Source organism: Neopsephotus bourkii, unplaced genomic scaffold (assembly GCF_033783945.1).
Source record: "Neopsephotus bourkii isolate Nb327-2 ecotype Australia unplaced genomic scaffold, CSIRO-AGI_Nbou_v1 NB_1768, whole genome shotgun sequence".
Classification (NCBI taxonomy): Eukaryota; Metazoa; Chordata; class Aves; order Psittaciformes; family Psittacidae; genus Neopsephotus; species Neopsephotus bourkii.
This window is the reverse complement of record NW_026902242.1, coordinates 316,847-332,047: the sequence shown is the minus strand read 5'-3', so window position 1 is coordinate 332,047 and position 15,201 is coordinate 316,847. Positions and strand designations below refer to the sequence as shown.

General features: G+C 48.0%; 1 protein-coding gene across 10 annotated transcripts in view; it reads right to left on the bottom strand.

Annotated features, from left to right (window-relative positions):
* HDAC4 (histone deacetylase 4) overlaps positions 1–15,201 on the bottom strand; it is a 210,006-nt gene that overhangs the window by 142,177 nt on the left and 52,628 nt on the right. The window contains exon 3 of one of the 10 annotated variants that reach the window (XM_061378976.1): positions 9,039–9,145. The exons of the other annotated variants lie outside the window; for them this stretch is intronic. The gene's annotated coding sequence lies outside the window, so the exon portion shown is untranslated. The remainder of the gene's footprint in view (positions 1–9,038; positions 9,146–15,201) is intronic. 10 annotated transcript variants of the gene reach the window in all.

The window sequence follows — 15,201 nt, the reverse complement described above, 5'->3', positions numbered from 1 at the left end:
ACACTAAGACTGCTCACAGTAACCAACTAGAGCTCGCAGCTCGGAGATGGGACTCACCCAGAAGACATCTCCTAACACTTAACCTCAACTCCTGCTTTGATTCCTCCTGATGATGAAAAGCAACAGATCTGGCACAGGAAAACCTCACCCATATCATGAGAAAGAGCCCATTGACATCTTCCTTGCACTCAACATTTTTTTTCCCTGCTCTATTGTGAATAGGAGTTAACACAAGCTGAAATGCTTATGGAATAATCACGGGATTTTCTTACCACTTTACCACAGTGGATCATTACTCCAGTGTTACCTACTACAGCAGTATTAGACAGCAATACAGATTTGCTACAGTAAAAGCATTTTAAATCACATTAAACAGAGTAACATGAGGATAGCACATTTTGAAACAGTAATTTCTAATCCCTGGTCTGTTGAGGAGCAAGTTCCTCTTCTGAATTCAAGGATAAGCAACCATGGAGCCAATGCAAAATACCGGGCTTTGAATATGTTCCATATAACACCAGGCCCACCTTCCTCCCTTCTTCCTGGAGGTCCCTGTTACCCAGTGGCTGCATGTAGCTAAAATGCTCCCTCATTTGCCAGGTATTACAATAAGGCCCAAGTTTCTCCTCTTTACACAACTGGGATAGGCTCCTCTCCCCCTGAACAGCTTGCAAGATACTTAGACTCACCTGACTGATGGTACTGAGCAGCTTCTAACAACAAAAAGACATGTTAGCATGCAAAATTCACCGCAAGAGAGGCACAAATCCACTCTGTGCCAAAGCTTCCTTGACATACATCTGAAGGGGGCCTGAAAGGATGCTGGAGAGGGACTCTTCATCAGGGACTGTAATGATAGGACAAAGGGTGATGGCTTTAATGATCGGCTGGATGAGTCCTTTCTAACACAAACCAGTGATTCTATGAAATGAAAGAGTATTAATGAGTAGTACGTGTCCACCTCACCCTTTACTCCAACCCAGAGTCTCACAGGGGGCTAACAAGCATCAAACTACCTCACAGACTGCACTTGCATGAATGCCATGGCCATGCGGATGTGCACAAGGTCTGCCAACAGTGTTAATGGATAATGATAAATCTCAGGAGGTTTAACACCTCAGTGAGCTCTGAAACCTGTGAGATGCCTCTGAATCAGGGGAGTGCATGATGAAATAGCTTCTGTGTGTTACAAAGGAAAATGCTCTAAAAGCAGTGTTATGTAAATGTCTCCAAACACGACAGCAGGTGCGTTTGCTGCATGAGTTAACCTCTGATCCCCCTCCTACCCAAAGGAACTACTCAGCTTGCACCAATGCAGTTGCTAGGTTTCATGTTCACAAAGCAGGGAAAACCATGCTAATGGACTGCAAACAGCATCCTATGAACCACCTGAACATCACACAACCAAAAAACGCACTGGACCAACAGTGAAGTCCCTGTTGCTGGCTGAACAAAGCCTAAGACAGCAGCGGCAGTGTACCATCAGCCTGTGTGCCAGCAGAAGACTTGTTAGGTTCATTGGATCATGCTCAAATATCTTACTGCATTAGAACAGTGATGTATCTCCATACATGTCATCAATATATACACATGCATTTATCTAAATGTGTTTATTGATGTGATAATGTTATCTTCTGGACTTACTGCCCCATCCCTGGCAATGTTCAAGGCCAGGTTGGACAGGACTTGGAGCAACCTGCTATAGTGGAAGGTGTCCCTGCCCATGGGACATCCCAATCCAGATCAGTCTGAGAATCTATGATTCTATTTTATGGTATTTAACTTATATAACATGGATTTGGAAAGAAGCTCTGAAGGAAAAGGCGTTCCTTTGACATTCATTTAAAGAGAAAGCGTTCAAGGTCCATTAAGCATTCAACAAAACTATTCCACAAAGATATGAGCTCGTAACTCCAGGCAGCATATGTCTCCTCTCCAGACAGTCCTTCTTGTGAAAGCAGCGTTGCTTCTGAGGGTGAGATTCACTGAACTGAGAAACACAGGCTGATTTTGTCCAGCCTGCCCTAGTTTGGAGCCCTTTCATCTTCCTGGCTCTTCAGCAGAGCCAGAAGTGTAACACAGAGACTCAGATCTGGGATTTGTCTTTGTTTCTAGGGGAAAAAAAAAAGAGTACATCTCAACAGTAGCACGGGAGAGGAAAGAGCGTTCCCATGCAGTGTGGCCAGTTCTGACTGCATCGCCCTGGGGTTCTGGGTGCTGCTTCTAGTGGCTCCCAATTAATAATTACCTGATTTCAAGATGCCACTGTGGAAGCACAGAATTAGCCAGGTTGGAAAAGCCCTTTAAGCTCATCCAGTCCAACCACTCCCCAGCACTGCCAAGGCCACCACTAATTCAAGGCACTGAGGCCTCGTCTCCACGGTGTGTGAACACTTGCAGGGACGGTGACTCCAGCCCTGCCCTGGGCAGCCTGTTCCAATGCCTGAGCACCCTCTGGGGAAGGAATTGTTCCTCAGCTCCATCTAAACCTGCCCTGGTGCAGCTTGGGGCCGTTTCCTCTTGTCCCATCCCTTGTTCCTTGAGATCAGAGCCGAGCCCCCTCCTGGCTCCATTCTTCTGTCAGTCGGCTGTAGGGAGCGATAAGGCAGTGTTCGAGGCCAGGCTGGACACAGGGGCTTGGAGCACCCTGCTCTAGTGGAAGGTGTCCCTGCCTGTGGCAGGGGTTGGAACTGGATGAGCTTTAAGGTCCTTTCCACCCAAACCATTCCATGATTCTATGATTTCATAGCCTGCGAAATGCTTCCACCAGCTTTGGCTGCACCTTCCAGCGTTTTACACCAGCAGCTATTTTTGTTTTCCTTTCCTCCAGCCAGTAATGGAGAAACCAGCCCTGTTCATCTCTCGTATGTTGCCGTGATGCCTTTTGCTGGCACAGCAGCATCCTGAGGCACGTGGCAGTGACAGCCCTGTCAAACCACAGTGCCATTCAATAGCCTCTCTGAGAAATCCATTCTAGCCCACTTTAGGATAAATGGATCACCCTGCTAGCAGGGACTGTTCATCCTTTGTACCCCAAGAGCAAAGGAACAGTTGAAAACACGACTTGCATCAATTGAGCTCCTCTACATGAGATTTCCCTCTGCACTGTAAACATTTTCTCACTTCTTGAATTGGAAATGCATCAAGACAAAGCAGATCCCACCATTATCCAAGTGCTGTACACAAACTTCATCCAAACTAAAGCCTTTGGACAGGCTTTCAGTGCAGCCCCAGCAAGCTCACCCACAAACAGACCTGCAGAACAAAACAGATCTCTGCATCAATCCATACTCAACCCAACACTGGCCAACAAGAAAACTCCTTCATGTGCTTCTTCCTCAGTCATTTCTCTGATACTGGGATTGAATCCCAGCCTGGTTTGGCTGGAAGGGACCTTAAAGCTCATCCAGTCCCAATCCCCTGCCACAGGCAGGGACACCTTCCACTAGAGCAGGTTGCTCCAAGCCCCTGTGTCCAACCTGGCCTTGAACACTGCCAGGGATGGGGCAGCCACAGCTTCTCTGGGCACCCTGTGCCAGCGCCTCAGCACCTTCACAGGGAAGAACTTCCTTATCTCCAACCTGAACTTCCCCTGTTTCAGTCTGAGCCCATCACCCCTTGTCCTATCACTGCCGTCCCTAAAGAAAGGGACTGCAGGCAAGGGATGAGGAAGCCAGGAATGACCCTCCTTTCTCCAACTCCTACCCTTCCTCATAGCCATAAATCACGCAGTTTGATCCCCCTCTGCTACATATTAAGAAGTCAGAGAGCAAAGCAAGAGAAAGCCTTACCTCAAACTCCTCCTCAATACCCAAGGCATGCATTTGACAGTTCTCTCCAAACATCCTGTTCGGAATCCATGGTTTAAAACGCCTCTGTGGCCCTGCATGGCTGTCAGCTTGTCCTCCTGTCTCTGGCATACATGAGGTTTGACCTTTTCAGATTTACATTTCGAGAGCTCTGAATCTTTGTGAGCCAGAGAAAAATGAACCAAGAGGAATTTCTGGAATGGGCAACTGGACTCCTGATGCTTCCTAGGGCAAAACACACACTGCTTGTGTTCCAGCTTCCTAATGCCCTGGTAAACAAGAGAAAATTGAATGACAAAAGCAACCGAAGGAGCTGGAATCCTCTGAAAGATGGAAAACAGACTTCCACAGCTGCCCACATGAAGTGAAGATGTTGCAGCAGTTCATGTTCAATGGTAGCACAAACAATGCTCCAAAGGAAGAATGAAGCTGGGGAAAATAATACAGAGCAGCAATTGTATTTCCAAGTGAAGAAAAGCCAGGCACTTACTTCCCAGTGTGTTGCACCATGTGTATCCAGCCTCTTGCCTTGTGCTGCAGATGCCACACTCATTTTAAGGGGATATTTAATCCATGCAGCTGCCTCAGTACCAGCATTACAGTGTGTTCTGTGGGACCCCCAGTCCTTTCTCTCCACTACCAGTCCCACAATGGAAACACACAGGCTTTTCCTAGTGTTCAACACTTGTAATAAATGCTGGGACCCCAGATTTAGCAGTGCTCCCATTCTGTAACCATATCAGTACAGAACCAGGCTCTGGGATAAGGGTGCTCCTGGACAATTATGACCATTTCTTAGGCAGGTATATCTCTGGGCTTAGCTATTCAAAGTATCAGCAAACTTAGGCTTCCTCAGTCCTAGATACTCTTCAGTGCTATAAAGCACCCATGTCCCAGAGGACAAACAAGAACATAGAACAGAATACACCATCAGCACCAATATTAAGTTATGGCTTGGGAAAGTTTCAAGTGGGGAGAAAACCTCTTGGTCATTTAACTAAAAACAAGTTAACCCTTAAATATGACTATAATTGAATATTGGGAGCATGAAGAGGAAGAGATGGGCTAAGTTGAAGCATGGCAGCATCCCCCAAGCGTCTTCTTCATAGAGTCCCTACCCCAGCGCTGACACCTCACTTTGGAACTTGCCATCCTTGCCTCCAACAAAATGCTCCATCTCAAAATCATTCTCCATCCAAACAAACTCATTTGCGATGTAGAATGAATTGGTGAGGGTTAAAGTGGTTTGTATAAATCACCTGTGGGTATTTCCAGCGCTGTAACACTGAACACACAGGAAAGGTGCTAATGTGTGCGTACAACTCTTACACATCAGAAGCACTTGTCTCTCTTTAAGCAGTGCTCTCCTAAATGACTAGACCATGCACAGTCTATCCATCAAGTTCTCCATCAATAAAATCCATTGATCAGTGGCAGTCACAGAAATCCAGCAAAAAGGGAAAAAGCCACAAGAAACAGCCCCCTGCACAAGAGAGCTCGTGGCACAGAGGACATGGGAATTACTGTCAGAAGGGAGATGAGCAGCACAAGACTCTAGGAAAGGTGCAAAGAAGTAAGAGAATAAGACACAAACCTTGATAGTGATGCTTGGGGCTAAGAGCAGCTCACAACAACCATCAGCTGCTGAACAAAGCAGCTAAAGAAGCCTTTGCTACACAGGAGGGGTAACGACCCACACAGCAGTTGCTCTGTGGTACTACAGTCCCCTACCCTTCCATAACCAAGAGCCAAGAGGATGTGGGTGCTCCTCTGGCAACTTGGATATGCTGTACATAGAGCTGTGACAATCCCAGTGCCATGGCCCCAAAAAGGACCTAAGGAAGCAGAAAAGGGACCTCTAAGTCTTCAATGGACGGGTGATTGTCCATTCCCAAGGAATTAAAAGTTGTACTGCACCAAGAAGAACAAATTAGCAAATGAATGAAGTTATTTTATCCATTCTTAAGTCAGAATTCCCACCACAAAACATGTATTTGACTGTCTGGGGCTAACTGGAGCCCCAAAGTGATGTGTGGGAAGAAACTGCTGTGTGTAGTTACTCATGGACCCCTACCCAAAAGGCCCTGAGTACTGTTCTAGTGACACCTTACCCCTGCAGCACAGCACAGTGACCTGCACTTAGCCTCACATAGACCAGCTCATGAGCACACCACATCACAATCACAGAATGGTTGGGGTTGGAAGGGACCTTAAAGCTCATCCAGTTCAATGCATCACTTGGGTGGCTCTCAAGGAAGGGCACTCAACTGATGTTGGCAGCACCTCACACCAGGTTCCCTAAACGCCCATCAACTGATTCATCAAACCACAAAAGGCAAAGCTATTTTTATCCCTGTGAACACCAGCAGAGACAAGCTACCCTGTGCAATGTGGTGGGGGTTATTACGCACAGAACGTTATTATCTGTCCTCGAAAGTAGATACTATAAAGTCATCAAAAAGGACTTTGAACGTGCAGTTCAGAAAGGCACAGATCAATGGGGCTCTTGTTTACCTGCAGTTCAGGAACCTGCCCTCTTAAGGGGGCTCTGCACGTGGTGCTCTATTATATATTATAACGTGGTGTTGGTGTTACATAGGTGAACTCCTACATGTGTACTCTACAGATTTGGCAGAGGGGAGACCTTAGAGCAGCTCCAGTGCCTAAAGGGGCTACAGAAAACATGGAGAGGGGCTTTGGACAAGGGCCTGTAAGGACATGATGAAGGGCTTTAACCTGGTTCAAGAGCCTGCTCTAGCAACAATCCTAAGCTTTTTTGGAAGCAGAAGCTTTATTGCTATAGGAGCAATGGAGCAGAATCAAAGCCAGGGCAAACTCCCCACCAGAATGAAGTCCATCCCATATCACCAAGGCCCCCATTTCCATGCTGCATGGAGAACAAGCAGCCCATCTCCCTCTTCCAGCTGGGCAGGCACCACCAGCCACTCATCTCCTCTTGTAACACTGAGTTCATGGTGTAAATCCACAACCAAAACATGCTCAGGAGAGGACAGACACTCTGTAAGTGCACCTATGTTTGCATGAAGCAGCTGCTGGGCTAACACCTGCATTCCGAGATGCTTCAAAGCTTACAAGGGTAAAAGACACATGGAGATAGACCACGGAACCAGTCGCATACGGTCTTAACCCCCTCCACCCCTCCATCCCCCACCCAGCCCTTGTAAGTCTTCCCTTCCCTAAGTTCAGGAGCAGCCTCAGACAGTTCAAAGCCTTTTGTACTTTCTGCCCTTTCACTCCCTCCTCAGCCTGACCTGCAGCCATTTCCTAATTGCAAAATGCACGTGGTCATAAATCGAAGTTCAAAAGATGCTTCAGAACAATTCAGTCGCTGCAAGCTGGTGACTGTTGATCTGTACAACATCAGTAACTCCTTAGTAGGGAAATACCCTCCTAACAGTGGAGGCAGCTGAGCAACTACTCTGGTTGTAGGCTGTATTCTCAAGGGTTAGCTTCCAATCGCAGTGAAAGCACCACAGATTACACAGCCACTTGTCAGCCCATGAAGACCTGCAAGACAAGGAGAGTTCCAAAGGTACCAGGAATCCACATGAATAATCCTTAAACAACTGGGATTTGTCCCATACCCCACAAACCAAAGGAGAATTTCTGCTCTCAGGAACCATCTGATCTGTCACACATCTACAAGGGCAGCTCTAAGTGCTCCTAAACACCAACATGGAACTAACATTGATGCTTGCAAACACTCTTTATGTCCTCACGCAAATCTCTTTCTGCAGACAGCCACATGCAGACAACACAGTGATAGAACAGGTCCCTTCTTGTTGTCCTCCTTAAGCAGATGAAAACAGGACATTGTCGCTTCGAAGCCTCAAGAAAGCAAAGATCCAGGTCCCATGCACTGCAAACACTCCCTCTGACACATCTTTAATCAAAGAGAAGGGATAGACACAACAATTCCAACAGAAAAGGACCCACTTCCCCCCACTTCTGGGAGAAATTTGATGGTTTAACTCTTTTTACCTTTATCTCATTTACATTCACCTTTCCTATATGCAGTAGGAGGAGAAACTCCGCAAAGGAAACAAGATCCTGGAGAGCAGCACCATGGTAAGCATCACCATTTTTCTGCCATCACTAGTACAGGAAGACCCAGAAGTAGAATAGTATGACCAGGCTCTTCAATTATAGTACTTCTGGTTTACCAATAGCATCTAAAGGAAAGCAAGTCTCCCAGTCATACAATCCATAGGCATTAGAAAATGCATGGAACACCCCTCTGCCACCACACCTGATGCAGGCAAGAAGAGGCCATCACACTGACAAGTAAGGATATGGAAGAGCATTGGGGGTGACTGCTGTAACAACTTAAAACAAGACTAAACAAAGGTGTTTGTGTAAGGAAAAGAGTTGGTAACAGTTGGGCACATGAGGGTTCTTTGTAGCATTTCTGCAGAAGAGAAGGCTCCAGAGAGGCCTTATTGCAGCCTTCTAATACCTAAAAGGGCTAAAAGAAACCTGGAGAGGGGCTTTGGACAAGGGCCTATAGGGACAGGACAAGGGGAATGGCTTTAACCTGCCAGAACAGGGGAGACTGAGATGAGCTCTTAGGCAGAAGCTCTTCCCTGTGAGGGTGCTGAGGCACTGGCACAGGGTGCCCAGAGAAGCTGTGGCTGCCCCATACCTGGCAGTGTTCAAGGCCAGGTTGGACACAGGGGCTTGGAGCAACCTGCTCTAGTGGAAGGTGTCCCTGCCTGTGGCAGGGGTTGGAACTGGATGAGCTTTAAGGTCCCTTCCAACACAAACCAGTCTGGGATTGTGTGATTTAGGGAGACTGTTTGATCTCCCCAATTTCATATCACTGTGAGCTCCCATACAGCAAACACATGATGTAATGAGCTGCCAGAATGGCTTCCTCCTCACCAGTCTGCCTCTGAGGATGAAAACCAGCCAGCAACAACACCCCCAAGTCTGGAGAAAGAGACAGGCCAGCCTCTTGGTGTTCACTTCCACAGGGAAACACTGAGATTGTCTGAAAACCACTTAAAACCAGCCCAAAATTTACCATTAGAAAAGGCCAGAGGAGTAATGGATGGGTAGAGAACCCCCAAACCTGCATGTTCTCTAGGGTTTCATCAACATTCATAGATCTCCTTTAAAAGTTTGGGAGAACAGGAGGAATTAATAGACTGCCATATGCCCATGTGCTGCATTTGCTACAGCAATTTATTCTTATAGCTATTTTATTACCTTCTTTGGGAACTGAGCGAGATAAGGATCATCATCCTGACACTTGGAAATTAGCTTGTTTCTATGAATGTCAGCAGGAAAGCAGGAATTAATCCTCTCATTCCAGCCTGAAAAATAGTGAGAGCAAGTCCAATGAAGGCAAAATAAATTGGTTTGTGTTTGTAGGAAGGGGGGGGAAAAGAACTGTTTGGAACAGCAATGGCCTTATTATGCTGGCAAGCCTACAGCCCATGAGATCAATGTTTTGATGAGCACAAGGACTGGTGCCAAAGGGGGACGGGAAGGAGGAGAAGAGACTTCAGTGAGGAGCAAGGAAGAGGCAGGGAGGTGGTCTGAGACTGAATTAGGTCAAGGGTGGGTTTAAGGACAAGGGAAAGCAGAGCGTGCTTGTATAGGATCATCAGGGCTAAGCGGGACCTCGGACATGGGTACTGAAGGCTGAGAGATGAAAAGAAGAAATAGGGTCGCTCTCACCTGCAAGTGAAAGGAGTACACCAAGAGGTGGGAAACAACAAGGAGAAGCATTTACAGTGGACCTTGCATGCACCAAGACAACATCCACCTTCATAGCATCATAGAATGATGCTATGCTTTAAGCTCATCCAGTCCAACCGTTCCCCAGCCCTGCCAAGGCCACCACTAACCCATGGCACTGAGGCCTCATCTCCACAGTGTGTGAACACTTGCAGGGACGGTGACTCCAGCCCTGCCCTGGGCAGCCTATTCCAATGCCTGAGCACCCTCTGGGGAAGGAATTGTTCCTCAGCTCCATCTAAACCTGCCCTGGTGCAGCTTGGGGCCGTTTCCTCTTGTCCCATCCCTTGTTCCTTGGGAGCAGAGCCCAGCCCCTCCTGGCTCCATCCTCCTGTCAGGCAGTTGTAGGGAGCGATCAGGTTCCCCCTGAGCCTTCTCCAGACTGAACCCCCCAGGTCCCTCAGCCGTTCCCCATCACACTTGTGCTCCAGGCCCTGCACCAGCTCCATTGCCCTTCTCTGGCCCTGCTCCAGCACCTCAATGTCCCTCTGGTAGTGAGGGGCCCAGAGCTGAACACAGGATTTGAGGTGCAGCCTCACCAGTGCCCAGCGCAGGGCAACAATCACTGCCCTGGCCCTGCTGGCTACACTATTTATACCTCCAGCGTGCCTATCCTGCAAGGAAAACCTCCACTGAAAGGGCTCCAAAAGGGAACAAACAAAACCTCTGTGGATTTCCAGGAACAGCTCCGTAGCTCTATTTTAAGTGAAGGGCAGATATGACTGTTGTGGCTTTTGGGGTTGTTGCTTTCTTGGTAACACCTCTCCCAAAGACTTTACTGCACAGCAGCAGCGTGAAGTCATGTCCCACCCCAAGGCTGGGTTTGCCAAAGGGATTTATTTCTGGGCTCGCAACCCGTGTCGAGGTGGGAGCTCCAGCTTGGCACTGACACTGCCTGGCTTGCGATCCTGCTGCAGTCACAGTTTCTGGGTCAGAAAGTACAGACTTCATGGCTAAAAGTATAGAGGATTCTGCAAGCAGGGCCTCCCACGTCTGGAGGGCTGAAAGATGAGTCTGTACCAAGCTGAATTTGAGCAAAGCTCTCCTCAGAAAGATAAAGAATTAAATGGAAACACAAACCTGTGTCCCTTTACCTCAATAACCTCATCTCAGCAACCTCCTGGCTTAGTGATGGCAGAGCTGGGATGCGGACAACGCTGGTGCTCTCCAGGATCTTGTTTCCTCTGCATGACACTCAAAGGCCATAAAACCTTGGGGTTTATGATGGAATAAAGAAACCCCTTGCTTCCACAAGGAAACCTGTATCTGTTGCTCTCAAACTCACTTTGTACAATGCCAAATGCAGAGTTCAGTGGTAACTCATGACACCAGTGGAAGAGATCTGAGGGAACGGAAGGAAAAGAAGCTTCTCATCTCCCACTTAAAACTAGCTCTCTGCCCTCAGAGCCTGAGCCCACTGAACCCTGTTGGAAGAGGATCTGCTCAAAGCACTCCCTCACACGCTTGCCTTGGGCCTGCATTCCAAAGTGCACACAAAGCCTCTCTTAAATGTGGTCTGATTGACGCAAATCAGGAGCCGAGCGGGTGATTCATCCTTGTCAGCCCCTAACACTTGCACAAAGCCAGCCAGCATGCGGACAAACTCGCTGATGCACCCAAACGCTCAGCACCAGCGGGAAAGGCGTTAGAGTCAAACACGGACCGCTCAGGTTAAGGCAGAAGGGGTTTTATTCCCCCTTTCCTCGTCCCTAAAAGACATTCTGGATTCTCCTAAGTAACAGAGTTGTAATAAACCTTCAGGCATGAAGGTGTCATTAGCACCTTGCTGTAATTCACTGCTGCTTGGCAGGAAGGATTGGGATGCTACAATTGAGTCATAATCTCACTGGAGTTAAAGGATAACCCATAACCAGAGCCCACTGACCTGCAGTGCTGCCACACTGCCAGGCATATGTTTGACCTCCCCATTCCCAATGCAAGTCTATTCCCCCTCTCTTCATGGCAAAGACATTTTCCCTCTTCCCTTCCCATGAGCTTCACAGGAGAATAAAGAGCAGGAGCAAAGAGGTCTGTGGCTGGGGACAAACATTTCACCCCATTTCTCTTGAGGAAAGAGCCAAAAGCAGCATCTGCCTTGAGCCCCTGCTACAGCTCTTCTTGCTGGTCCTGCACTGGTCCCACTTCCCTTGCACTTCCTGCAGGCTCGGCACAGGATATGCACAGGTATATATTCATCACAGATGTACTCCCCATCCCTGGCAGTGTTCAAGGCCAGGTTGGACACAGGGGCTTGGAGCAGCCTGCTCTAGTGGAAGGTGTCCCTGTCTGTGGCAGGGGTTGGGACTGAATGAGCTTTATGGTCCTTCCTAACCCAACTCAGGCTGGGATTCTATGTAGATAAAGCTGGGATCTTTCTGTACTCCCCATGCATCTCAGTCCAACTTACCTAGAAGAGACAGCCTGAAAAGCAAACGTGACCCAAGCCCATGACTCCAACCCCAGAGCAGTCCAAATGGAAAGCTGCTGTCTAGACTCATGCTATGACACAGCTAAAAGAGACAGCACAAGCAGCAAGCCCGATTTCACTCCATGCCTTCATGCTCAGAGCAGTCCACTGGAAAACCTGCTGGAGGAGGCTGGGAATGGATGAATGAGGAGGGTCCCCACCATCAGCAGCAGGCTGGTGCTGTGCTGCTCTCCCCACCACACACAGCCTACAAACCCCTCTCTAATTACAACTAATGACACCATTATGTTCTTGCAAACAATTAGGAAACAAAAGAATGCACAAAGATCCTTCCAACGCCACAAAACAAAGTGGAAGTGTTGTTTCAGACTCGGCTTTTCATTAACCAGCTCAAGGCAAACGCCACTGTAGGTAGGAGGATCCAAACAAGCGTAAGTTCTATGAGCAACTCTTGCATCCAAGATGCACCTTGATGATGCTCAGCTTCTGAAGGTCCCTAGAACACTTCTCCAGCAGTCTGCCTAAATGAGATACCTCTTTCTCTCTGAGGGGATGGAGAATGGTGACAAGATGTGCCCAGTGGCCTGCACCAACCCTATGCTCCTCAAACTTCAGCTCTGCTAGCATGGCAATCCAAACACAAAGCCTCTGTATCCTGAGCTGGCTTTGCTGAAACAAGCCCATGTTCCACACCCAAGTTCCCAGAAGAGACTTCCTGATCCACACATCACCCACAGTCCTCTGGCTCCTGGTGTTTTGAGGCATCCTACATCATTACCTGTATTTTCCAGCCCCTAACCTCCCCTTCCAGCTCGAGTCTGCACCCCACTGCTTTTCAATGATGAAGGGAAATCCATTCAGGAATGGGTAAAGGGAAAGCTATGAAGTGCCCACCATCTCCAGTGTACAATGCTCACCTCCTTCCATAATTTACTTAAAGTTAGCTGGAAAAAAAACACAAAACCCAGCTGACAGCAGCATCCAGGATCCTGGGAGACAACAGAATTAAATACCTTAGACACAGGCTACATCCACATCAACACTGCACTTCAGAAGGGCATCTCCTGGGACACACCATTTAAACCGCCTTTGAGTTTATAACCCAAAGACATTTCAAGCACACAAACCATGTCTCCTCCTGTGCTGAGCTGCCCACCAGTGCGCCTCCACAGCCTGGCTCCACTCCTGCCTTTGCACTTACTCACTGGTGTATATAAACAGTGATGCTCTGCTACAGAAGGTGAGACCTAAAAGAACTTTTGGTGTAGCACCCCTTCCAGCTGGCTCAAAAGGAACCAGTCCAAAAGGCTGAAGTAATGGAGTTCAACATCTCCATCACTGCAGTAGGGACCAGCATAAGGAGAAGTCATGCCATCAACCCAGGAACATCAGATCTAACTCATCAGGATGAAAACAGTTGCAGAAGAAAACAAGAAAAGCCAATTTCTCAGGAACACATTCTTATGAAGGAGTGAATTACAAATGCAATGCCACAGCACTGTAGCTGTCACCCCTTCTCAGGTTCTGCTTTAGTCATCATTAAAACAAACACGAGGCAAAGCACAAAACCCTTATGAAGCTGGTTGATGAAGCACTGCAGCATGCGGCTATGAAGGGAATTAAAAGCTGATTTGACTCAGTACTTCTCCATATACACACATTCAGTCCTGAGGTATTTTTAAGTTCTATGTCAAAAACTGCAAGACAGTGGAGCTGAAGAGAATCCCAGCCTGGTTTGGGATGAAGGGACCTTAACATCATCCAGTTCCAACCCCTGCCACAGGCAGGGACACCTTCCACTAGAGCAGGTTGCTCCAAGCCCCTGTGTCCAACCTGGCCTTGAACACTGCCAGGGATGGGGCAGCCACAGCTTCTCTGGGCACCCTGTGCCAGCGCCTCAGCACCCTCACAGGGAAGAGCTTCTGCCTTATCTCCAACCTGAACTTCCCCTGTTTCAGTGTGAACCCATCACCCCTTGTCCTATCACTGCAGTCCCTGATGAAGAGTCCCTCTCCAGCATCCTTGTAGCCCCTTTAGACACTGGAAGCTGCCCTGAGGTCTCCATGCAGCTTCTCTTCTCCAGGCTGAACAGTCCCAGTGTTCTCAGCCTGTCTCCATACAGGAGGTGCTCCAGCCCCTGATCATCCCTGTGGCCTCCTCTGGACTTGTTCCAACAGCTCCATGTGCTTCTCATGCTGAGGACACCAGAACTGCACACAGTGCTGCAAGGGGGGGGGGGTTCATGAGAGCAGAGTTGAGGGGCAGAATCCCCTCCCTGAGCTGCTGCTCATGCTTTATGGGTGCAGCCCAGCATATGGGGGGGGGGGGGGGGGTTCTGGGGTCAAGTACACACTGAAGCCAGATCATATTCAGCTTCTCACTGACTACCCTCAAAAGCTCTAAGTATTACAAGCCCCTAAACCAACTGATGTCCAGAAACCTTCTGGCAGCTCATACTCAAGAGCAGGTCAAAACAAAGGCGGAAGACAAGAAGATGTTATCAAAGGGACAGCACTAGAACCATTCAAGGCAAGCTTCAATAACTTAAGAACTTCTATTCATTACACTTAGCTCCCAGGAAACTCCCCTTTCTCTGTTAACTCTCTGGTTGAAAACGGTCTTTTAACTAGCATCGAATCCCCTATTGCTCCAAGCAAACCAGTGTGTGCCCATGCAGTTGTGGCAGGGGTTTTTCCCCTGGTTCCACTGCAGCCCAAGTACACAGCAGGATGCAGCTTCAGCTGTGCTCTCCTAACAACAGATTGCTTATTTCCCTTGGCCCAACGAAGAGGGAAGGGATTTTGCAGGCAGGACCCTAAAAGCAGCTGTCCACAAGTGGCAGCAGCTGGAAGCAGAAGCACATTACATTAAGAATAGAGAGGGCAACAGAAGATGAACATGTGAAAAGCAGGACAAGGTGACTGACACAAGTGAATAAATACTTGCAAATACAGTAGGTTTCTATAGCTTTTTGGGGTTTAGGGAACCATCAGCATTCTGAACAGATTTAGGAAGGCCAGAACTGAATCTTGCATTGTTTTTGGCTTCATGCAGGAAATGAGCTTTAATGACAACCTGCAGTTAGCTCTGTAGTGATTTGCTTTCTGCTTCATTGACAGCAATGACAAGACTTTATTAGCAGGGCTAAAATTAAAACCAAACCATGTTTCCCAGCTGCAAAGAATGCTCCAGCATTCCCTG